Below are 25,472 nucleotides of genomic sequence, written 5' to 3'. Positions count from 1 at the left end.
CTCCCTCCTTTCGCTGATTTGTGAGCTCATCAAGGGCAGGGCTTCCTCTGTCTTGCTCACTGCTTATCTCCAGAACTCCATCACGGCCTGACACATGGTGGGCGTCTAAAGTCGGGGTTAGGGGGTGGAGGTAGGAGAATGAATCCTCAGGTCTTTCTTAGACCTGCAATGCTTGTGCATTTGAAGTTTTTATTTTAGGGCCGATGAGTTTTATTTCTGAGGCTTATGGCCTAATGTAGCCCTTACCAGTATTTTTAACACTCTTCTTTCAAGTTTTTGAGTAAATCTGTTTTATTATGAGTAATCACTGCCTTTGTCAGGAGTTCTCCCCAGAGGCGGAAATTTGTGCTCTGCTTCTGGCTGTGCCTCTAGTGAATTAAGTAATCCTGAGTAAGTGCCTTTGCCTCACTAGCCTCTGATCTTCCTCCTCGTGAAAGGAGTCGATGGGTCTTATGATTCCTTAGGTGTCTCTAGCTCTAAAATGCAGCTCATATTCATCCAGACCTAGCACTTCTGCAGGGTCCCTTTCAGGATGTGAGTGGGCAGTGGGAATTTTCCAGAAGTTTCTTTTCTGGAGCTGGGGATGATAAGCAGCCATAAAGTGTTGCTTCCACCTACCTGAATTGCCCACCCTGCTCTCCACAATGATGGTGTGGGAAGTGCCACCAACCCCAGAAGCCTCACCCCTGCCAATTCTGCCAAAGGGCAGGTCGTCAAGATAATTTTCCAGCCCTGCTGAGACGTTAGTTCTCCTTTCCTACAAGTTGGCTGCTCAGATATCTGCAGACACATGACTCCTCTTTGATGCTCGGCAGACTCCTTAGAACCTCCTCTCAGGGGTTGTGTTTCTAGATCTCCTGTAGACATCACCTCTTCTGGAAGGGCTGCAGTGATTCATGGACCACACACATTTGCTGTCTGGTTTTAGAGCTGGGCTCATGACATCCAGCTAGCTCCTAATCCCTGCCCTAGGCTTCCCCCAATCCCTGTAGACCTGTCAGCAAACCAGTGATTAGGATTAAGTTCCTCAGGAATCGCATTTCAACTCAGTTATTCATTTACTTTGAACAAGATGCTACTTACCAACTCTCCATGCCAGTGTTTTCTCACCTGAAAAACTGGAATTAAACACAGAGCTTGGCGTAGATTTCCTGTGAAATGGCCACTTGCTGCAAAAGTGTTGCGTAACAGGGAAGTCACGCTGCATGGAGCTCCTCGTTCTCCTTTCTCTTCTTCCTTCTCCTCCTCTTCTTCCGCTCTCTCCCTTCCACTCGTCCTCCTCCTTCCTTTTTGTCTTTTTCTAGTGTGACATTAAAAAAACCCCACACAGGTAGTGAAGTGCTCAAAACCCAAGAAAAACTTAACAAAATTTTTGTAAAATGAATATTTGTGTAATTACCACCCAGGTCAAGAAACAAAATATATCCGCTGCGGAAACTTCCCAGGTGCCCTTTCTAGCAATAAAATCTTCCGTCCCTCTAGCAGTAACCACTATCCTGATAAATTTTTTATCATTTCACTGTATTCAAAAGCCGGACACAGATTTCTTGACTGATTCCATAGATTTCATTCAACAATAATAAGAGCTAGCACCTATCCAGTGCTTCCTGTGTGCCAGGCATTGTTCAAAGTGCTTGACATACCGACTCTTTTCATCCCTACAACAACCTTGTGAGATAGGTATCATGATTGTTATCCCAGTTGTACAGATGAGGAAACTGAGGCACAAAAGGTTAAATAACTTGCTTGGGGTCAGACAGATAGTAACGAGACTGGATTTGAACCTAGGTAGTCTGGCTTCCGAGACTGCACTCCTGTTGACTGTACGGCTTCTTGTTAAATAGGATCTGGGAGCTGCACTGAAAAATTATGATACCTGTGCAGTCCTTCTGCAGGCACTTAAGAAGAAGTTTGAATAATTATAGCACTGAGGCAATCCAATCCTACTTCCATCTTTACAGTGAAACCAATTTAGCTGTGTGTGCGTGTGTGTGTGTCCTTTCTGGACATCATATTCATTTCAAGGTTCAGTTGTCTAGCATCACCTTTGCTGATCTCTTCCAATACGGATGGGGCCAACTTTTTAGGTGCCCAAGCCACTTCGGGTTCTACAGGCCCCAGAGAGTGACTCTCATTTCCAGAATGGCATAACTCAGCTCTTCGCAAACTTTTTGCCAAGAACTGCTTTTCATTCTCCTGCCTTGACTAAGTAAAAATAAATGTCCCCCTTCCCTCCTTTGCTTTATTATCCAAAGACATATATATCTGCTAAACTTTGCTTCTAATCTCCAGGAGATAAGTAATTATAACCAGTCAACCTCAGCTCTTAACACTTATTAGCTGTGTCAATCTAAGCAAGGCATTTAACCTCTCTGTGCCTCAGTTTCCTCATCTATGAGAAGGGGAATAACGTTATCTCCCTTATTGGGTTGTTTTGAGCATCAAATGAGATGAGTACAAGGTGCCTAGACAGAGAAAGTGCTTGGTAAATATTTGCTGTTTTTATTGTTAAGTTGAAGGTAACGGTAGTTCTATATATGAGCTTATCTTGAACTCTAGCCTAAAGCAAAGATATCTGGATATTTGTATTGGCCTGTTTACTTTTACTTAAGATACATAAATTATGCTAGACTTCTTAAAATATTGAAAATAATTTGTGGCTGCCCCTTGCCTTATTCCTTTGTAGAAATCCAGGTATCTTGGGACCCCAGATAGGAAACAACTAGCCTAAGTTTTAGTCATGGAGGGTTTTGGATATTTACAAATTCTTCCCTAATTGGCTTTTTATCACAATTACATAATCAACCCTTGATTACTTGGGGACTGCGGTCCAATTGGAGGAAAGTCCTTGGCTTCCTCCTGCTTTCTTTATCAGTCCATTTCATTTCTTGTTTGTTCCTTTCACCAAAATTCAAGGGAGATTTTGAACAGCAGAGGATAGAAAAAGAGAATCAATCAGCCAAATTTGTTACTTGTCATTAACTAAGGTTGAAAGAAGAGGGTGGAACTACTGACCAATGTGCATTTGAGATTGCAATCATCCCTGTTGTCCCAGTTTTCTGTTGCTGTGGAAAATTAAGGTTTGCCCGTATGTCAGCTGCTGGGCATTTGGGCAGACAACGTTGTGTAGGAGAAATGCACAGGCATTATGGTCAGCTCTAGGTTTGAATGGTGGCGTCCCTACTCACTACCTCTGTGATCGTGACCAAGCTTCTCTAAGGCTTGGTTTCGTCATCTGTAAAATGGAAATAATGCCCATCTCACTGTGAATATTAAGTGAAATCATGTACATAAAATGCCTGGCATCCAGCAAGCACTCATTAAAAGTTCATTTCTTTCTCCTTTCTCTTTTTAGTTGGTCTGTGAAAACAAGGTGATGAGTCAATTTGGTGAAAAATGAGTAGAAGATGGTGACCTAGCTCCACTTAGCCAAGTAATTTATTCATTAACTATATTGTCATCATCTTACCAGTGTCCAAAAATTGTTTAGAGACAGCTTAAGTGTTACAGAATAGTCAAGATTTTGAAGGAAAAAAATGGGGAAATTGCTACAAAGGCATCAAGACCTGACTCCACCCCTCCACCTCCCACATCCTCCTTGCGCTATCTTAAGTCAATGTCTCAGATGATGATGACAGTCATCATCATCATCGTATCATCTTTTTACAATGTTCCTACATATGCATTGTCTCATTTCATTCTCAGTCGTAATGACTCTGTGGGATGGTGGATTACATGTTATCTCCTTTTTCTGATGAGGAAATTGAAACTCAGGGAGATCAAATGACTAGCCCAAATGCACGCTTCTAAGCAATGGATGGAAAAAGATTGAACACATCTCATGATTCTAGGTCCAGAGAGTCTTTACGACTTCATGTTGCCAGGTATAAAATAATGATTCTGTCTGATTTATTTCTGAATATTTGACATATTTAATTATGCTCTTATCTTTTCACTTCCTTACAGAAGATCTACTTCTCTGAAAGAAGTATTTTAAACTTCAACACTATCATATTCACTAATTTCATTACAGATTAATTTCTATGGTAACAAGTTTACCAGAAATCTCTGTGTGTATTTTTTTTCCTTCAGAAGCTATCCAATAGCCCAGTTAAAAAGAAAAAGAAATACATTCAATTCAAAATCCCAAGTGAACTTGGACAATTTTTTTAGTTCGTTATGATGGAATTTAATTTCCATGCTATTTGGGACTCATACTACTACTTGGATGAAAAACAGTTTCCATTAGAGATAAAGGGCCTCTTCAAGAACAATGGAAGTGGAAGGAAAAAAACCCAGATGCTTGAAAAGAGAAGAGTTATAAGCAGATTGGCTCACTTTAAAAGGTTGAGATGGAGATTCATAAAATAAATGAATGAATCAGCCCAATCTGATAGAAGGCTTAGAACCTCTGGTGGGAGGAACTGGAAGCATGATCTTGGACTCATGAGGATGGACTGCCTTCCATCACCTCTGAATCATTGTCCCTGGGTCATGTGAAATGTGTCCTCAAGCTAAAAGCCTACAACCTCCTTGCATCAAGCCTGGAGAAGTTGTCAACCACTCTGTCTTACATATCCTTTGACTTCCTGAAGTTGGTCTAGATGTTTCTACATGATCCCACCCCCATCTGAGCTGTTGGCTCTGACTTACTTTCTCTACCACCATCTCCCTTTATCTCCCCATCTTAGTTCCTCAGTGCAGGGGGTATTTTCTCTGCACTGGGGAAGGAACTACCGATTAGAGTCTTCCAGGCTTGAATCTGATGTGTATTGGGAGTTAAAGGAATTCAGGCTGGCTTTAAAGATTATTGTCTTGGCCATTACATTTCTTTTGAATGTCAAAAGCCACATATTCTTTCTTTTGAATTCATGCTATGATAATTCTAAACCCTCTTGAGACAAATAGATGCCTATGGTAGAAGTGGGAGAGAGATCAGCATATTAAGGAAATTTAAAAAAAACATAAAAAACTGTTGTATTAAATAAGAAATACAAGAATACATTTTTGTTATAAATATTCAACAATACAAAATATGTAGTAAAAACAAAAACTCCATCTTGCCTTATACCCTTACCATCCCACTGCCCTCTCTAGATACATCTGTCATTAACAGTTTATGGTCTATCTTTCCAGATCATTTTCTGTGTGTTTATGTACATATATATGTGAGGGTACAAAAGTATAAGTTTTGCTTTTACTTTTAGTGAAAGTGACTTTATGGTATAATCTTCTTTTACTTAACGATACGATTTGTAAATCATTCCATATAGATCAACTTCACTTTTAAAAATTGATGTGTGGAAATCCATCGTATGGATGAACCATGAGTTATTCAACCACTTTCATGATGTACTCTTAGATGGTTTTATAACTCCTTACTCTTACAAATAGTGCCACAGACAACATCCACCTCTACATCTCCTTGTACAGGATTTCAAACCTTACAAACATGGATGCTTTACAAGAATCTACTATGGAAATTGACGACATTCCATATCTGCTCTTTGGCTACCTGTAAACATGAAAAGTAATGCTGTCACTGGTCCCCATTTCCAGATGCTAAGCCTCTGCTTTAATTTGGGTCATTATGCTTCTTTTTCACTACTCAACTAGTTCCGCTGAAATAACACAATCTTCAACTTGTTTTTCTCTCTATTGAAAAAGTACCACAGAATCAATAGAATAAGGCAAATCCAAAGTATTGATCAACATATGAGCATATTTTTAGTATCGTTATTTCAGAGAATAAAGTTGAAACTCACAGTTCTTCATCTGAATAACTGTAGGAGGGCAGCGTTTTTCTTGTCAGTGGAGTCCTGGCCCTGGTTCTCTCAGTGGTGGTTACGCACAGCAGCAGCATGCTTAGATTACCATCGTCAAGATGAGGACTTGAATTGCTCCCTTCCATCTGTACAGGGCGCCTCAATGGAGCACTGGCTTCTTGTTCAGAACACAGTGACCAGTTCTCTTGTCACTTGTTTGTTGCTACCCAGTTTAGTGGTTCACCACTGTGGTTACTCCATGCTCCCTTCTCTGCTTCCATCGCTTCTACCACTAGCATCTACATCATATTCTCTCTCTCATCCAAACCACTTTCCAGCAGAGTGCATATTCAGTACTTCCATCAGGCAGAGTTCCCGTGCCAGGCTGTCTCATTGATCACAGGAGAGATGAGCTCCTTTGGGTCAGGTGCTCATCCCTAGTCCTATCAGCTGTGTCCAGGGGAGCATGACCACGTGATATAAGCTTAGAACTCAGGGAATTTCAAAGAGGGGGCCGTGATGGATATTCAGTGACATCTCAGAAGGGGACAGAGTAACTGGCAGGCCCTTTGCATGCCAATCTGGCGTATCTGGAAAGGGCATCCTGCTAAAACTTTTGTTGGGAAACTCCTTGTCAGTATTTTCAGGCTGCAGGAGCAACAGAGGGAATCACTGAAATTACATCTGATTATAATGTGTTTCTCAGGGAAATAAATAGCCCAAACTGAAGCACACTTCCGGTTGTCAATTTTTCACAAGCATCCTGGAACTCAGTGACAGTTCTTGAAGATTGATATAGACCTCTGACAGTGAATTGATTGTTCCAGCAGAGATCTTTAATGAGATTGTGCACACTATTAAGGAACCACCATCTCCAGCATATTACAATGACAATGGCGAGATCTTGTGAATACGGAAAGCAAGGCAACTTTCCTGCTCATTTCTTTTTAAAAGCACCAACCCCTAGCAGCAAGGCCTTCTTGTTAATTAGTTGTTAATTATTGGGACAGCTCGTGAAATGTTTGTTAAAGAGCTGGCCCACTAGCAAAGAAAAGAACCCAGAGAAAAAGACTGAATTGAAGAGTAATAAAAGGAATGAGCTAGTTTTTACACAGTTGACTGGCACCAAGGAAATTCTAGCAACTTACTCTTCTGGTACAAGATGACAGGTACTGTAGAAATGCATAGTAAACAGACAAGAATAGATGAAAATATAATAGATGCACAGAGCTGGAAGAAACCTCAGTAATCATCTTCCCTTATTTTGCAGACTGAGAAACACATGTAACAGAGCATAAATGAACTGCCCAAGGTCACCTTTCTAGTTGGTGTCCCAAGAAATCAATTTAGCCCAGAGATCTCATCACCACCAGGCCCTGTTGAAAACCAAGCGTTACGGTATTTGTCTTGGACCTCCCATTCATAAGGGGCATCTACTCTAGTGTTTTTTTCTTTACCCTCAATTGAGGTTATAACATATATAGTCTGGTGTTGCTTAACAGCGGAATAATTTCCGAGAAATGCTTCGTTAGGTGATTTAGTCATTCTGCAAACATCATAGAGTGTACTTACACAAACCTAGATGATAAAGCCTACTGCACACCTAGGCTATGTGGTACCAATCTTATGGGACCACTGTCTTACATGCTGTCTGTTATTGACTGAAACGTCCTGACGGGGTGCATGACTGTATAGTCAAAGCAACACACTGACAGATTTAGAATTGTCCTTCATATAACTTTAAACCCATGTTCTGTTACTCTATAACTAAACCACACTATTTTGATGCATTATAAATTAATACTTTTAAAATAAATTTTGTGTGAACAATTACATTGTGTCATTTACTTATTTTTTTGCTGTTAAAAGTTAATTTGTTACATGTGTATATTTAAAATATCCCACAGTTTTTGTAACCTTGTTTTGGCATTTTATATATTTTGTTTCTCTTTTTCATTGTAAATGTAATTTATTTATTTATTTTTATTTTTATTGAGGTATAATTGACATATAACGTTATATTGGTTTCAGGTGTACCACGTAATGATTTGGTATCTGTATATCTTGTGAAATGATCACCACCATAAATCTGGTTAACATCCATCTCCATACATGGTTACAAAAATTACTTTCCTAATGATGAGGAATTACCAAATCTACTTTCTTAGCAACTTTCAAAATATGCCAAACAGTATTATTAACTATAGTCACCACACTGTACATTAGGTCCCCATGACTTACTCATTTTATAACTGGAAGTTTGCACTTTTTGCCACCCTTGACCCATTTTGCCCACTGCTCCACCATCGTTTCTTTACTTTTTTTAATGTTCTGAAATCTCCAAAAATAGGAGTGGCCCAGGCTTCTGAAAACCTCATAGAGGTCTTGTTCACTGTTCTACACTCTTTCTTTACAGAACATCACTTTCATCAGTGATTTAAGTTGACACAGTGTCAGGTTGTAGTTTTCTTAAAGGCAGAATGTCTTAGTCCATTTGGGCTGCCATGACAGAATATCATAGACTGGTGGCTTATAAACAACAAACCCTTATTTCTCACAGTTTTGGAGGCTGGGAAGTCCAAGATCAAGGCACTGGCAGACTCACTGTCTGGAGGGCCCACATCCTGATTCATGGATGGCTGTATTCTCATTGTTTCCTCACATTTTGGAGGGGGCAAAGGAGCTCTCTGAGATCTCTTTTATAAGGGCACTAATCCTATTTATAAGGGTTCCACCCTTATGAGCTAATCACTTCCAAAAGTCCCCACCTCTAAATAACATCATGTTGGAAGTTAGGATTTAACATTTGAATTTTAGGAAGTCACAAACATTTAGTCTGTAGCACAGGGCATTCCGTGTTGCCCATCTGTAGGGTTATTATATGGAACCCAGAACATTGCCAACCAACTCCTAGTAGCTATAGACTACCTGAATGCTACTCTTGATAAAATCTTAGGAAAGAAAAGTTTATATTTTCATTCTGTATGTTAGCCATGGTGATCTATTGGAGCAGCTCTGTAATATGCCTTCAGACCTATTCCCATGCACAACCATCTTTTAACTTTGTATTGTGGGTAAAAAAAAAATTAAAGTAGGATTAAAGTAAGGGTGTTGTTAAATACACTTTTATTCTCCCTTGAAAAGTTGCTGTAAAAGTTTGTCTTTTCATTCTGCCTTCTGCTTACAGAAGCTGCTTGGAAAGCATCGCTACATTATGTCAAATTTATAATGAAACTATAGAGAGCCTATGCAGCATATGAGAACCAAAAGGAAAGATGCTTCCTGTTCTTTGGGAAAGCCAGTCCTGGTGGTCAAGTGGTTAAGATTTGGCGCTCTCACCACCGTGGCCCGGGGTTCATTTCCCTGCCAGGGCACCACACTACCCATCTGTTGATTGTCATACTGTGGCAGCTGTGTGTTGCTATGATGCTGAAAGCTATGCCACTGGTATTTTAAATACCAGCAGGGTCACCCATGGCGGACAGGTTTTAGCAGAGCTTCCAGACTAAGACAGCCTAGGAAGAAGGACCTGGCCATCCACTTCTGAAAAAATTGGCCATGAAAACCTATCAATAACAGTGGAGCATTGTCTGATACAGCCCTGGAAGGCGGGAAGATGGTGAACAAAACTGGGCGGGGTCCAAATATGCTGTACACAGGATCCCTGGGAGTCGGAATCAACTCAATAGTACTAACAACAACAACAAATACTTGAGGAAATGTTTCAGTCCCCTACAGTGATGCTGTGATGTGGTGCCAGGTGTCCAGCCCCACCTGACTCTCCCAATACTTCTCTCCTTAGCTCATTCCTCTTTCAAGTTTTACTATCTGGACTCAGTGGTTCTCAAACTTCAGCCTGAATAAAGATCACCTGGAGGCCTCCTTCCCAGAGATTCTGATTCATTAGGTCTGAGGTAGGGCCCAGGAATCTGCATTTTTAAGAAATGCTGTATGAGTTCTCTTGCAAGCATCCTAGGACCACACTTGAGGAACTCTGATCTACACATTTTCTCACTAGCTCCCTCGGAGAGATGCATGTCCTCATCTCTCCAAATTACGGGCTTTATTTCTCCGTTTTGGTGATCCACTTGCAGAGCAGCTTGACTGATGCCTCTCCTCACCCAACCTGACTCCTGAGATTCTTCTCCTCTCACCTTGCCTCTGGCAGGGAAGATGGAGGGAACCGGGGAAAGAGCGGACCCCCATCAGATCTGTCTACCAGTGCAATCTCTCCATTGCATTGCCTGTGAACATTCTTTGAATGGATCTGGAAAAAGCCCAGGTCATCTGGGGCCAGTTCTGGAGAACTGGGTTTATGATCAAGTGAGGAATTACAGTTTAGAATCAAAAGCTATGCCTAACTATAACACATATTGTGACTGATACTCTGGCTTGAGTTATAAACGCATGTAAGGCACCAGATGGAGTGTTTCAAAAACATTCTCTGCAGTGATTATGGCAATCACATCCAGGTTGCCCCAAAATGGATGAACAGGTTGCTTACAATGTCCTGCTGTTTTCGTTGGTTGGGCAGCCCTTTTTATTAGTTGACCGTTTCTTTTGATTCGTCGGTACTTTTGCTATTCTAGCATTTTTTAAAGATTGGCACCTGAGCTAACATCTGTTGCCAATCTTCTTTTTTTTTTCTTCTTCTCCCCAAAGCCCCCCACTACATAGTTGTATTTTCTAGTTGTAGGTCCTTCTGGTTGTGCTATGTGAGACACCGCCTCAGCATGGCCTGATGAGTGGTGCCATGTTCACCCCCAGGATCCGAACCAGCAAAACCCTGGGCCACCAAAGTGGAGCTCAGGAACTTAACCACTCAGCCACGGGGCCAGCCCCTGCTAGTTGTTAAATATTTGCACTACTGGAATTAGTATAGGATTTTTCTCTTGAAGGACAAAACTCCTGAGACTATTTCAATTCTGAGTGTTTTTTAAAAATCCAGCCTCATGAATTAATAGTCATACTTTGTAGGTCACTTAAGTCACATGACTCATTAAACCTGGTTAATATTTGTCCTATAACATGTATTCCAGGCATTAACTCATTATGGGCTTGATGCGTGAAAATCACCATGCTGTTGTGTCTACTGATACAGGCATTACCTTCCAAAGCATATATAAGGTTGGTGACTTAATACCCTAAATAGCCAGCAAAAAGAAGCCCTTAACTTTTCTGGCCGCATCCTTAGCTTGATTTCCTGCAGATGGTACTCTGCTGATTCATTTCCTGATGGTGCACTCTAGTTGATTGTTTTATTCTCTCAAAGAATGCTGTAAATTGTAGTTTGCTTATGGTTGGGTGGTGATGGGCTGGGCTGGAATTTACAGTTGAGAAAGACCACTTTAGTTTATAATAAGAAGCGTACAATTAAGTTTCACTGAATAGGCTGAAGAAATATTTATAAATATATGTCTGGGTATGTGTATATACGGAGTTATATTTATTTTTAACCACTCATACAATTTAAATTAAGTATAAATATATTCATATACATGCTAATGTAAAGGCCACCATGCCATTTAAAAAATTGCCTATTTAAGCTCAAATTTTGAGGTTAAGAAGAGTGGGCAATTCTCAGTCCTCATCTTACCTGACTTATCATTATGGCAAAGATCAAATTCAAAGGCCTCTCAGGGAAGCATGATATACAATGAAGCCAGGGCTGTGACTGTAAAATCCTTGGTAAGACCTCAGAAAGATCCAAGACAGTGCCTTAGAGATCTGCTGATTCAAAGAACACAGCTTCTAGCAAGCTTAAGGGTGATTTCCCTGAGCAGTCTCAGCAGAAGTTCAGGATACAGAAGGCCTTATTTCAAGAGTTTTGTGGGTGTGGCTTTTGACTAATGTAGTGAACATCAGTAATACTTATAGGTGATCCACAAAGTTTTAAGAGAAGAGTATTGGCAAAACCATCTCCAGGGTGGACTGAAAGAGACAAAAACAATACAAAATGAAGAGGCCTTTGGACCTCATGCTTTATAGGCAGAAAGAAGTCTGAGAAAGCTACTGAGCTGCAAACCTTCCATGGAAAAGGAAGGATATCTTAGAAGGCAAAACCATGAGCCCAGAGGGTGAAGTCAGTAGCCATAGAAAATCGTTACCAGGATTTGACTCCCAATCAAGGGATTACCGACAAATAACCTGCTGAATTTCAGAATTTCTATGGATCAGTGACTCCAGTGTGCCTCTCTTCCCCTATGTGACTTTCCCATGCCTATGCTATTATTGTATATTGGGTTTGTTGAGGCAGATAACTTATTTCTTTATTTTACAGGTCTTCAACTCAAGAGAAACTGTTACTCAAGGAATTGGACTTGAAGAGCCTCATCTGCACATGGATCTGGTTTAGATGGTGAGAGTCTGGACTCTGAGCTCATGCTGTGATGAGATGAGAGTTTGGGAGACCTTGAAAGCGGGTGAGTTTATTTTGCGTGTGAGAGGGCATGAATAATTCAGAAGATGGACTGTAGTAGCCAGTCTCTAAGATGGCTCTCAGTGATCCTCTCCTCCTGGAATTCATGCCCTTGTGTAATCAGTCAGTCCCCTTCCACAATGAACAGTGCCTGATCTGTGTAATAGGGATGTTTTGAAAGGATGCTATATGATTCTAGTGGCCAGGTTATAAAACACATTGCAAATTTTGCCTTGGTCTCTTGGATCACTCACCTGGGAGAATCCAGCTGACATAACACAAAGATATTCTAGTAGCCCTATGCTTGAATTCCTTACCCACAGAAACTGTATGTGATAAATATTTATTGTTGTCTTAAGCTGCTAAGTTTTGGGGTAAGTTTGTATACAGCAAATAACTAGTACACATAAAACCTGTAAGTTCAGCCATATCTTTGGAAACTTAGATCTCAACACATCACCAGCCGTTCCTAGAATATTAACCTTAAATGTGATGCAGGCTGACTGTCCATTCATGGACTATCAGGTGTTGTCATGTGTGTGTTGTCAAGGAAAGGCTATTTCATTTTCCATCATTCTTAACATATTTTATTTGTCAAGTTTCAAGGAAAGATGATGTACAGTATAATTATGAGTACAGAATATGAATTCAGCAGGTCAAGAAGTATATCAGTGAATTATTGCTGTGTGACAATGGCCTCAAAACTTAGTGATTTAGTAAGTTGATTTTTGAGAAGGATTCTAAGACCATTCAATGGGGAAAGAATAGTCTCTTTAACAAATGGTGTTAGGACAACTAGAGATCCACATGCAAAGACTGAAGTTGGGCCCTTACCTCACAATGTATACAAAAATTAATGCAAATTATATCAAAGACCTAAGTAAAGAGCTAAAACCATAAGTCTTAGAAGAAAACAAAGAAGTAAATCTTCATGACCTTGGATTTGGCAATAGTTTCTTAGATATAACACCAAAGCACAAGCAAGAAAACAAAAAAATTGATAAATTGGACTTCATCAAAATTAAAAAATTTCATGCATCAAAGACACTGTCAGGAAAGTGAAAAGACAACCCACAAAATGGAAGGAAATATTTGCAAATCATGTATCTAATAAGGACCTAGCATTCTGACTTTATAAAGGACTCTGACAACTCAACAACAAAAAGAAAAACAACCCAATTTCTAAAACAGGCAAAGCTTTTGAACAGACACAGACATTCCTCCAAAGATATACAAATGACCGACAAGCAAATGAAAAGATGCACATAATTAGCCATCAGAGAAAAGAAAATGAAAACCATGATAAGATACTGCTTCACAGCCACTTGGATGGCTATTAGAAAAGAGAGAGAGAGAAAATAACAAGTGTTGCCTAGGATATGGAGAGATGTGGAGAAATGGGAACCCTCATGCATTACCAGTGAAAATGTAAAATGGTGCAGTTCTTGTGGAAGCCCATTGGTGATTCCTCCATAAATTAAACATGGAACTACCATATGACCCTGCGAATCCAGTCCTAGGTTTATGTACTCAGAATAATTGAAAACAGTTGAAAAACAATTGTTCAAACAAAAATTTGTGCACAAATATTCATAGCAGCACTATTCACAATAGCCAAAAGGTGGAAATAATCCAAATGTTCATTAACTAATGAAGGGATAAACAAAATGTAGTATATCCATACAATGAAATATTATTTGGCAATAAAAAATAATGAACTACTGATATATGCTATAACATAGACGAATGAGCCTTGAAAACATCATGCTAAATGAGAGAAGCCAGACATAAAAAGCCATAAACTGTATGATTTCATTTATGTGAAATATCTGAATAGGAAAATCCATAGAGAGAAAACAGTTTAGTTGTTTTCAGGGGCTGGAGGGAGCGGGGAATGGAGAGTGACTGCTTAACGGTTATGAGGTTTCCTTTTGGGATGATGAAAATATTCTCAAACTAGATAGTAGTGATGGTTGCATAACATTATGAATATACTAAATACCACTGAATTGTACATTTTAAAATGGTTAAAGTGGTAAATTTTGTGTTATGTAAAAACAACAAGAAGTGTAGTGACTTGAAACAACAATAATTTATTAATGATTCTGGGCTTTTCTTCTGTTGGTTTCACCTGGGTTTACCCATGTTATCTGTATTCAGCAGTTGGACTGGAAGGTCCAAGCTAGCCTCACTCACATGCCTGGCAGCGCTTCTTCATGTGGCTTCCCATATTTCAATAGTCTGTTCTGGTTTTCTTACATGGCAGTCTCGGGCAAGTTCGAAGAAAACTACAAAGAGTTTTTGAGGCTTTGGCCTGGAACTCACACAGCACCATTTCCATCACATTCTATTTGTCTAAGCGATTCGTAAGACTGGCCCAGACTAAAGGAAGGGGAGGTAATTATTGCTTCTTAATTGGAAGAGCAGTGAAGTCACCACGCAAAGATTCCATGCGAAGAGAAGTTGTTGCAGCCGTCTTTGAACACAATCTACCACAAGTAACATTTATCTCATTCTCATCTTTTAATGTATATTTTATTAGATTTTTATTTTTTGGACTAAGACAAATGATGGATTGAGAAACCAAATAGCTCGGGTTAGTTTAGATAGCATTTGAGGAACAGATTTGTGATAAAGGTACCACTTTTTCCAGGATTTGGCTTAAAGCAACTTACATTTTGGGTGTTCTGTAGGATTCTTTCTTGCCCTTAGATTCCAAAGAAACCATAGCAATACTCCGTGCTCTCTTATAACTTTACACTGTCTTTAATTAGATTTCTCTATTGCAGAAATCACACACACACACACACACGTACATAAACACATGCTCACTATGATTATATGTGTAGAGTCCTATGAGAATAACAATAATTTAATTTCAAAAGTACCTGATTGCATAATCAGATACCATTTTTCCTTGACTTCAGAAATGGCACCCGCATGGTCATCTTTCTCTTCTAAGCCTGGCTCTCATGCATCTTGTATAAGTTACTGGTGATCCTTAAACAATTGTTAAGTGAACGAATGAATCCAATGGTAGGTAAATATTTGTGGTTTGGGGTTATTTTGAATAACAGCAGTAAGTTTTCACTTTATGAAAGGGTGATCTGCTTTCAATCAAAAGAATAACAGAATGAGGCGGAGCAAGTTGCGAGAAATGTTAGATTGAGGAGTTTTCTTCAGAGGGAACTGCTGTGTATTTTATTTTCTGTTTGACCCTGCTATCATTTGGAACTTAGACATAACTAGGAAACACGTTCCCCTGATTAAATGTGAATGTGAATGTATCATCTGTGGGTGACATCATTATATTTAAGGAATCTGCGGACAAGATTCTTTCAGTTTGGTCTGCATAGTTCGTAAGCGGTAGGACTCTTCCGACAGGGCTGCAGGCTTAGACTCCTAGAAGCATCTGGTGAAGTGCTGAGGGACAGGATCAGAAGGTAGATGCTAGCTATGTCTTTGCACTCATACTTTTAAACTCTCCTGAAGTTGTCACATCAATGAGATGAGCTTAGTTCAAATAGCTTTCTTGCAATGCTCTCCATGAAGTGCCCCTACCATCAAATCTCCGAGTCAGAGAAGAGATGTGGAATGTCCCAGTGTGATAAAAACAGATCTGACTTGTAGCTTTGGCTTCCCCATCTGTCGAGTGATGAAAATGAATGCAGCAGTAACTACACACCCCTCTCACTTCCTCTCTCCTGTTCAAGGAGGACTGTGGGAACCAGCAGTTGATCAGAAAGCAAGTAACAATGGTATGTCACAGAGGGGCGAACTTGCAGTGAGATCTGTGAAATCTCGTAAAGCACAGGAAGTGCCAGGTCTGCTGGGTTGGATTGATGTTAAGGCGGTTCACATCTGCAGAGCTTGAGATTTTCCAAAATCCTTTTGGCTAAGGAATGCCAACGATAAGGGGAATCCCTGACTCACTATTTGCATATTGATTTAGAAAGAAATGCAGATTTGATCATTTGGTTTCTGTGTAACTTTATAGTCAAAATGAAACTAGAATGTGAATATTAGAGTGTGTGAACCTTCTTAGTATGAAGCTTGACTGCTGCGGCATTTAGGAAACCACGCTGTGTGATAGCAGCACTCAATATATACACTGTCCTTGCAACAGGTGACCACTGAGGTTCAGACCCTAGTAGGATCCAGCAACTCATTGCTTGCATACGTGGGTGTAAGAAATAACAATATTCATTGCACATTTTCTTTGTGTTTGATTCTAATCCTCTGTGAATGGATTCACTTAAAAAAAGTAGTTTTAAAGGTACAAAATATTGATGTTTTTCTTTGATACACAGGAGTTATAATATGTGTTCATCATTAAAACAAATTTGAATAGAAGGAAGACTATGCTACCCAAACACAACCACCATTGACTTGTATACAATAGGTTCCTCTAACTGATCTCTACTTAAGGAAGCCACCAGATTAATTTATGCAGCCTCCACTCTCACGGTAAAGCTCATGTCTGATGTCTTCAGCAAGCTTAATGCTGTTGGCATTCTCAGAGTGCATCTGGGCACTTTTTCCACCAGTTGTGTCGTCTGTTTACCAAGAGTCAGTTTGTTTGTTCCCAGCCATGTTTAAAAAGGTTGCAATTGAAAATTTGTAATGTAATTAGGAATTATGTAAATGGATGAAAACATAATGCAGAAAAAACATTCTTAAGAAAACCAAGTGGCTTTGAAAAGATTTGATAAAGGTAAGCCACACACATACGGTTAGATGAGGTGTAAAGAAGCAACTATAAAAGACTGAAAGTAAATCATTAAAATTTAGCAGGATTCTCTCTCCCATTACTTCGAAAGTGTCTTTCAGTTCTCACTTCGCTTTAAAGAAACTGAAAAATTGTAGCTGATCCATTAAAGGGTAAGAGACTGAGTAGTTGGATATTGTGACATTGTGATTTATAGTAAGAAATATATATTTGGTTTTCGCTCCAGTTTCTGGCACAGAGCTCCTGAAACACTTGGAATTTCCTAAGTGGTGAGAGCGATAAAGGTGCCATTAGTTATGCTAATGAGGTGACTTTTGGAAAGCCCCTAGGTCACCTAAGGATGAGGGCTGGTTGGGAGAACCAACCTTGTGATTAGAGAGTTGGAACTTTCAGTCCTACCCCCAGACCTCCTGGGAGAGGAGAAGGTCTAGAGATTGAGTTCAATCACCAATGGCCAAGGATTTAATCAATCATGCCGATGTAATGAAACCTTCACAAAAACCCAAAAGGAGGGGGATTGGAGAGTTTCTGGGTTGGTGAACAATGCGGAGATTTGGTTAAAGGGGCAGCTTGGGGAGGACATGGAAGCTCCATACTCTTTCCCCATATTTTGCATCTCTTCTATCTGGCTGTTCCTGAGTTACATCATTTTACAGTAAACCGGTGGTCCAGTAAGTGAAATATTTCTCTGAACTCTATAAGCGACTCTAGTAAATTAATCAAACCTAAAGAGGGAATTGTTGGAACTTCCAATCTATAGCTGGAAGATCAGAAGCACTGGTGACAACCTGGGCTGGTGACTGGTGTCTGAAGTTGGAGGGAGGGCATTCTTGTGTGACTGAGCCCTTTTCCTGTGGGATCTGATGCAATCTCCAGGTAGACAGTGACAGAATTGAGTTGAAGTGTAGGATACCCAGCTGGCATTGGAGAATTAATTAATTGGAGGTAGGGGTGAAAAAACCCACACGTTGGAATTGGTACCAGAATCATTCATTGGTGTTAGAATTGGAGTTGGTGATCAGTCAGATCAGAGTCAGAATCGTAGGTATAATATGCAAAATGAGTGGGGGACACTCTTACGAGGAGACTTATACCCAAAGATTAAAAAAAGAAACCCAGTAAAAACAGTAAATCCATATAGCTTAATATGTTCCGCGAACTGTTCTACATACTAGAGAAATTTTACTCGTTTTGTCATAATAACTCAATGCAGTAGTAAATAGGTGGTATTACTTTCCTCATTTTACAGATGAGGCAAATGAGATACAGCGACATGAACTTCCTACTCTAGATTATCCAGCTGGTAAGCAAGAGAGCTGGCATTCAAAGGCAGGCAGCCTGGTCCTCAGTCTATGTCGTCAGCTGTTGCCTTATGCTAGCCCTCAAGTCTACAGCAAAAGATGGAAATATTTTAAGTAAGAACAAATTAAGATACGTTTGTACTATTAAAATTTATTACGGAAATATTAAAGCCTGTGTAAAAGTAGGAAGAAGAGTCTGGTGAGCCCCCATATACCCATCAGTAGCTTCAACAATGATCAATTCATGACCAGTCTTTATTGCATCTATTCCCCCATTCATTTCCCCCTTGCTCTTGGAGTATATTAAATTGAATCCTAGAAATAATATATTTTTGTCCATAAATATTTCAGAATGTGTCTCTAAAAGTCAAGCATTTCTTTTTAAAAGTATAAGTACAATACCATCATCACACCTAAAAAATGAACAATAATCTAGACAGTATTTGAATTTCTCTGATTGTCTCAAAAATGTTTTGAGGGATTTTTTCCTCCAAATAGGGTCCAAATAAGATCATTGGAATTAGAGTCTTTTAATCTATGAGCCCCCTCTCCCCTTTTCTCCTTGCAATTTACGTGTTGAAGAAACAAGGTTCATTGTCCTATAAAGTTTCCCACGGTCTGGATTTTGCTAATTTCATTCCCCATGATGTAATTTACAACATTTCTCTGTCTGCCGAATTTCTTGTAAATTGCAGGTCACCTCTAGAGGTGCAGTCTGATCCAGGTTTGGTTTGTTTGGCTTGAATGCTTCATAGATGGTGGTGTGATAATTCTATCAGTAAGCATATACCATCTAGCTCTGTCTTTTTCTGTAATGTTGACATCCATTGCCTAATCCATTATTTTATCGGAGGTTAAAAATAATGCTATTCTATTATTCCTGACTCATTTATTATCTGGAATATTTCCATGAAAAAAATTTGCCCTCATCAACAATTTAGTTACCCTAAGTTCTGTACAGTATAAGGATAAGTGCTTGATTGTTTCCCTCTGTTTACCAGTTTTCAAAATAATGAGTTATTCCCTAGCTTCTTTAAAGGTGACCAATGGCTTTTTTTCCCTAGTGTTGATGTGTCTTAATCCACTGCAGTTATTGATCTCAGACACTTTTCTTTAGCCGAGGGGACCCTCTTCCATTTAGCTCTTGAGTCCTTTTGACATCATCCTCTACTCTTTGATAGCTTCCTTGTTTTCTACTGTGACAAGATGTTCCAGGCTTACTCTGTTGTATGTAACGTTTTTAATGCTCTCTCTCCATATTATCCCTTTTCTGTTTTTTCATTTAGCTGGTCAACAGCTAGGAAGCATGGTTGTTAAGGTTTCTCAGATTCATCATCCAGTTTTTACCTTATTTATTACACAACTTGGGCAGGTTACTTAACTTTGCTCTGCCTCAAAATTCCTTCATGTGTAAAATGGGAATCATAATAATTGTACTTACCCGAAGATGTTACTTTAAGGATAAACTGAGTTAATATACGTAAATCACTTAGAACAGTCCCTAGCATGTTGTAAAAACTCAATAAATGTTAGTTATTATCATTGTCTTGTAAGACTGCTTTTAGTATATCATCTTTCTGAATTTTTCTAAGCATGTCTGACATAGTTGTGACCATATTTTATGTTTATTTGTTTCCTGATATTTTTCCCATAACATAGCAACATAGGCCCTTCATATCATGTAACAAACACAAGTTCTAAAAACTATATTGGGGTACGTACCCTAATTTACCAACTCATACGCTCTCTCATAAAGAACAGCTGATTTCCATTTTTTCCCTATTAGAAAGACTACAGCAGTGAATATCTTTGTGAAGAGAATTTTTGTTTTTCTTTTGTGTTTAGCATTTCTCTACTATAAATTTCCAAAAGTGGAGTGACTATATCTAAATTATGACCAAATTTATTTCCTAATAATTTGTACTGATTCGTATTTACCTCAAGTTTTTAGCATGGTTTTAAAAATGTTTATAGAACGCCAATTATTTTTCATGTGCTTTTACAAAATCCAGTGACAAAAATAAGCCATTTAAGTTGATCAGCTCTATTGAAAAGAAAGAGAATAATATGGTCACAATCTGTGAGCTGCCCACGTACAGTAACATCAGCCTGGCCTTCTGAGTCAAACCAGTGAGACTGGGGGAAATTTGACTACCACAGCCTTGAATGTGGTGGAAAAAAAAGAAAAGAAGAAAACCAGCATTTTGAGTAATCTAGTAATTGGGTTCTGCCCTCTTCTGAGCCAACAAGAGACCACAGGCACGTGAAACAACCACCAAAAGATGGTAACAGCTCAGCAGCAGTGACTTGGCTTGACAGGTATAAAGCGTCCTGGGTGGGGAAACAAGCTTGACTCTTCCAGGGTTCTGCTGCCTCCTCTGTGCTTGGCTTCAGGGCTTCAGGACTGAGATCAGACCCAACACTGGCCAAGACGTGAGCCCTACTGCAGACACCACTCTTATAGAAGGGGCCTTCCAAAGGGGTACACTTTTGCAATTTATCCACCCACAGGAGGTGTCACTTTCGAATTCAGACTAGATTTTATGTGTGCCAGATGTGACCCTGGTACTCCTTCCCAGTTAGGAGCCACGACTTGACAGAGAGAGAACAGGACAGCGTTTAACTGCTGCTTCTCGATGGTCAACTCCTGTGGAAACTTCTCATCTCTCCCTCTGTGAAATTCACTGAATGGACTTTGGAGACTTGTGTTAAAATGGAAGTCGACTGTTCCCCAAAGGCTGGGAACCCCAGTGTGTATTACCTGAGCCACTCCTAAACCCTCCTGAAGCTCCCTTCTAAATTGCTACGCCTTCCCAAATAGCTATCTTAATTTAGCTGACCTTGTGTAAGGCTACAGGGTTAAGCCACAGACACTAAGTGAGAAAAATGTGGATTTGAATTCCACCTTTACTCATAGTGTCTGTGTGATCTCATGTTCCTCCTCATCTGCAGATTCGGGTTCTTAAAGCACCTATTTTCTACCTTGCAGGGTTGTCATGAGGACGAAATGAGATACTGCATATAAAGTGCCACGTGTGTTTTAAATGTCCAATAAATGTGATCTAGCACTGTTACTGTGCATTTGAGCCACTGTTCTTCCCCGCTCCCCCCTACCCTGGTACAGTTTTGGTATGGGGTGGGTTTCTTCCTCCTGTGATGAGAATAGTTCTGTTTATCTGTGTTATACAGTTTTGGCTCTGGCATTTGCACACTCAGTGTAGCAGGAATGGGAAAAAAAACACTCACTTCCAAAACACACAGAATGGTTGCCACTTTCATTAGCTGTTCCCTGCCTATTTCCCCAAGTGGGATGCTGTGCATCTCCTTAGGCATCTAGCATCTCTAGTGTGCACACAGCTCTTTCTCTCTGATTAAAATGGATAAGTCAAAGGGATGAAATGTGCCTGTCAGCACTCACTCAGGTAAATTGGTTCTCAATATCTGAAAGGAGAGACAGGGAATAAGAATGATGTTCTATGCCAGAGTTCTGGCTTAAATGCTTCCAGTCCTTTGGCAAAAGCTGAAGGTGCCTAGCCCCACCCAGGCTTGGGGAGACCCCTCCCTCCCACCATCTGTTTAAAATTAAAATATTGCCATATACCAAAGAAAGGTTTAAACTTTCCCACTGATCCTCTCTTGGCTTCTCTCACAGAAGGAGGTAGAAGAGGAGGAAGGTCATGTGACAGCCAAGCAATCCTTCCATTCCAGGGAGAAAATTCTAGATTCAAGTCCTGTGATGGAGCGGAGGGGCAGGGGGCTGGAGTCAGAAGACTGAATTCCAGTCCTGGTTCTGTCTTTCACTAGCTCTGGGGGCTTGAGCTAGAGCTTTCATCTTCTGGAAAAAAGTAGGCTTAAGCAGTTTACAAGAAATACACAAAATGCAGGAACACGTTAAATGACACCACAGGACTATAATCAGCAAAACCCAAAAAGTGAGAAGTTACACTTGTAATTGTACTACACTTGTAGTAACTTTGGGCAGCAATATTTATGAACAAATAACCTCATTTCTTCAACAAATGAATGGTAGTGGGGAGGGGACCTTATATGTTAGAGATTTAAGAGACATCGATCAAATGTAATGTGTGGGTCATTTTTGATTCTAATTCAAATAAACCAACTGTAAAAATACACTTATGGGACAATGTGAGCTATCTGAACAGTGTTTGGATATATGATGATATTAGATTATTGTTATTTTCTTTAGATGTAGCACTGGTATTATGGCTGTGTTAAGAAAGGTATGTTCGGATAATAAGAGGATGATATAATACAGAAGTAATATGTATGTGGTTTACTTCAAACTATTCTAGTAGTAGAAGAATGGATGAGGGATAGATGGTGAAATAGGATCTGTCTTGTGTTGATGATTATTGCAACTGGTCAGTGGATTTACAGGGGTTCATTACAGTATTCTCTCTAATTTTGTCTGTTTGGAATGGTCCATCACAAAAGGTTATACAGTACAAAAAAAGCTAAGCTTTGGAGCAAAGGAGAGTGCCTGGGTCTACCGCTTACTGGGCCAATTAACCTTTGACTCAGTTTCCCCGTGAAGACCAAAATGGCACCTGCCTCATAAGATTGTTGTCAGCACGAGGAAAGTCCTTAGCACAGTGCCTGGCACATGAGAAGAGCCCAATCAGCGTTTGCTCTCATTATTCATGAAATAAGAGGTTTGGACTACTTCCTCTCTATAGTTCTTTATAACTGAAGGGGTATCTGATTCCAACCTGTTTTTTCCACATCTTAACCCCCTTTTGTTTTTTTCTGCTACTCTGTGTTCACCTTTCTGGAAAGTCTGACTTCCTCTTTTGCTCACCTTCCTTTGCTTCGGGGCCTCTGGACGCCTTACCTGGGTGGCCAGGTGTCAGTTCCGTGAGGCGTGTTGGACTGATTCCTGGTTGCAGGTGCAGGTTTCTCATTTCTGCACCTGCTCCCTCACTATCTGGCTCTTTTTCTGGTAGCTTCCTGTCCCTTGAAATGAGAGCTTGAAGCTTCAGGAGGAAGGTAGAAACTTGGGGTGGAGAAGGGCGGGTAGGATGCAGTTACATCCTGACTCCATGGCTCTTCCTTAACCTCCCCACCCCACGATGGGGGGGCGTGGGTAAGAGTCAGAATGGGAGGGGCCTGTCTCGGCTCTGCGTCTCCCTGGCTGTGTGGGATGGGTCAAGGCACTTGACTTTGCTGCACCTCAGTCTCCTAACTTGTAAAATGAGGACAGTAATACTCATGTTTTTGTTAATCCAGAGTGATGACTGAGAGTGTCAACTGCAGAGCTGGACTGCCAGGGTTAAGTCCTGGCTGTCTCTGCTTTGTATTAACTGTGTGACTTCTTATTAACTGTGTAATCATGGACTTCTCTGTGACACAGTTTCCTCACTGGCAAAATGGGAATAGTAATAGTAAGCTACCTCATAGGATTGTTGTGAGGACTAAATTGAACACCACCTAGCACACAATGGCACTTAGCACATGTTGGCTGTTGTTGCTGTCTTCATCATTATCATCATTTTGCACAGTGCACTTTGGTTGCTTGCTCATGTGCCCAGCACCTCACTTCAGGCATTCTTTCAGACACGCGGAATTCCCACACCAACCCTGGGGTCCACCCATAAGTTCCAACCAGCATGGTGTCCAGTGGATGTGTCATATACCAGGGTCATGCAAGGGAAAAGACTGTGTTACACCCTTCCCAATTTCAGATCTTTCCTTCACCCTAAGGAGATTTTGGACTAAAATAGTTCCAAAGATGAACCTTGAGTGGGATGGGACAGGGGAGGAGAAAGGAAGAAGAGCAGTAGCCTACGGGCTGTCACACTTAGTGTGTGAAGTAAGAGACCTCCCCTAGGAAGACCAGTGATGGAGGTTCAGCTTGGAACATCTTTGCTTCTCACCAGCCCTGCCAAAGAAAACACATCACCCTGGCTTGGCTACACCCAACTCCTCCTACAGGCCCCTTGAGGCCATGAGCTTATGGGTCATGTAAGGGGGTCCACCATTTGGTGCCTGGAGCTGTTAGTTACTCCCCTCTTTGGAGTGGCAGCTTAACTCCTCAAAGCTTCTGGCTCTGAATCATTACTCAGCATTGGATGGAGCCCAAGAAATGTGGAAAACAAGAGTGACGGGAAACAACATAACACCAGAATCACAAAGGCAATAGGCCTGTGGAAAATAGGTCCTTGGTCTGAGGCTGGTAGAGGGGTTTGAGGTAGTTACCCCTGGGCCAGAAGTCACTCAGTTCTAAAGACCATCGTTCAGAATTACAGGGCATGACATTTGGTCACTGGGCTCCTCTAAGGCATCAGATCTACTTCTTGACTTGAGACCCAACACTAATAAATATACATTCCTACTCACCCCATACCCCTACAATCCCCCAGACTATAGAATTGCAGGCAGGAAAACTTGTAAGGACAATCAGCCCTTGTGCTCCCTCCTCTGGGTGTTGAGAAAGGTCTGGAATGGAATTAGCTTTGTGGGGATTTCCAGGTGCTGAATCCCTGGAGCATGTTTGAACTGAGCTTGGTTGTTTGCACCTGCCTGACAAGAGATGGGCCAAGCCACACCCGGTCATGCCAAGTCTTGGGTCCAAAGTGTTTGTCACAGTGTCTCAGCAAAGATGTCAGGCCAGATTTAACAGAAACAAAAGTAAAATGACTAACAACCACAACACCAAAAGCCCAGCTAGAGAGAGTGATATACCTTGTAGCTTGGTATATTTTCCAAAGTGTAGGTAAAGAAAAATCTTATTTCTGAGTAAAAAGAGCATGTGATTTTGTACAATCTGGGCATCAGGATCTCAAGTCCAATGGTCAGGTGTGTGTATGAGGGAGAGGTGAGGGAGCTTGGTTTATAGCACAATAGTGGGAGGGATTTTTTTTTTTCTGCCTTGGACTTTATAAAGACAAAAAAAAGCATTTGTTGAAAATGACAGGGCCATTTTCCATAATGAGAACCATGTTATATTTAGTATACAAATAGTACATAAGCAATGGATTATAAACCAGGGGATCTCAAACTCCCTCCCAGTTTCCATAACATGTCCATGTAATACACTTCCACAGACCCAGTCTGGCTTTGTTCTCAATGGTAGAATGGGGATGTGAGGCCAGCACTTCTGGAAATGGGGAGGACAATTGTGGATCTGAAAGGGATGTTATGGGTTGGTTGTGTCCCTTCAAAAAGGATATATTGGAACTTGATAAGGGATTAATATCGAGAATATGTAGAGAACTCCTAAAACTCAACAATGAAAAACC

The 25,472-nt window shown here is 40.4% G+C and overlaps 1 long non-coding RNA gene across 2 annotated transcripts in view; it reads left to right on the top strand.

The window, feature by feature from the left end:
- The window catches only part of LOC111772927 (uncharacterized), a 64,115-nt gene that overhangs the window by 4,296 nt on the left and 34,347 nt on the right, over positions 1 to 25,472 (top strand). For both annotated transcript variants that reach the window (XR_002807082.2, XR_011437632.1), the window contains 3 exons: positions 7,036 to 7,163; positions 10,805 to 10,892; positions 12,046 to 12,187. This is a non-coding gene — a long non-coding RNA (uncharacterized lncRNA). The remainder of the gene's footprint in view (positions 1 to 7,035; positions 7,164 to 10,804; positions 10,893 to 12,045; positions 12,188 to 25,472) is intronic.

This window comes from Equus caballus, chromosome 3, assembly GCF_041296265.1.
Source record: "Equus caballus isolate H_3958 breed thoroughbred chromosome 3, TB-T2T, whole genome shotgun sequence".
Taxonomy (NCBI): domain Eukaryota; kingdom Metazoa; phylum Chordata; class Mammalia; order Perissodactyla; family Equidae; genus Equus; species Equus caballus.
Note: the sequence above shows the minus strand (reverse complement) of the source record. Positions and strands in the feature narration are given on the sequence as shown.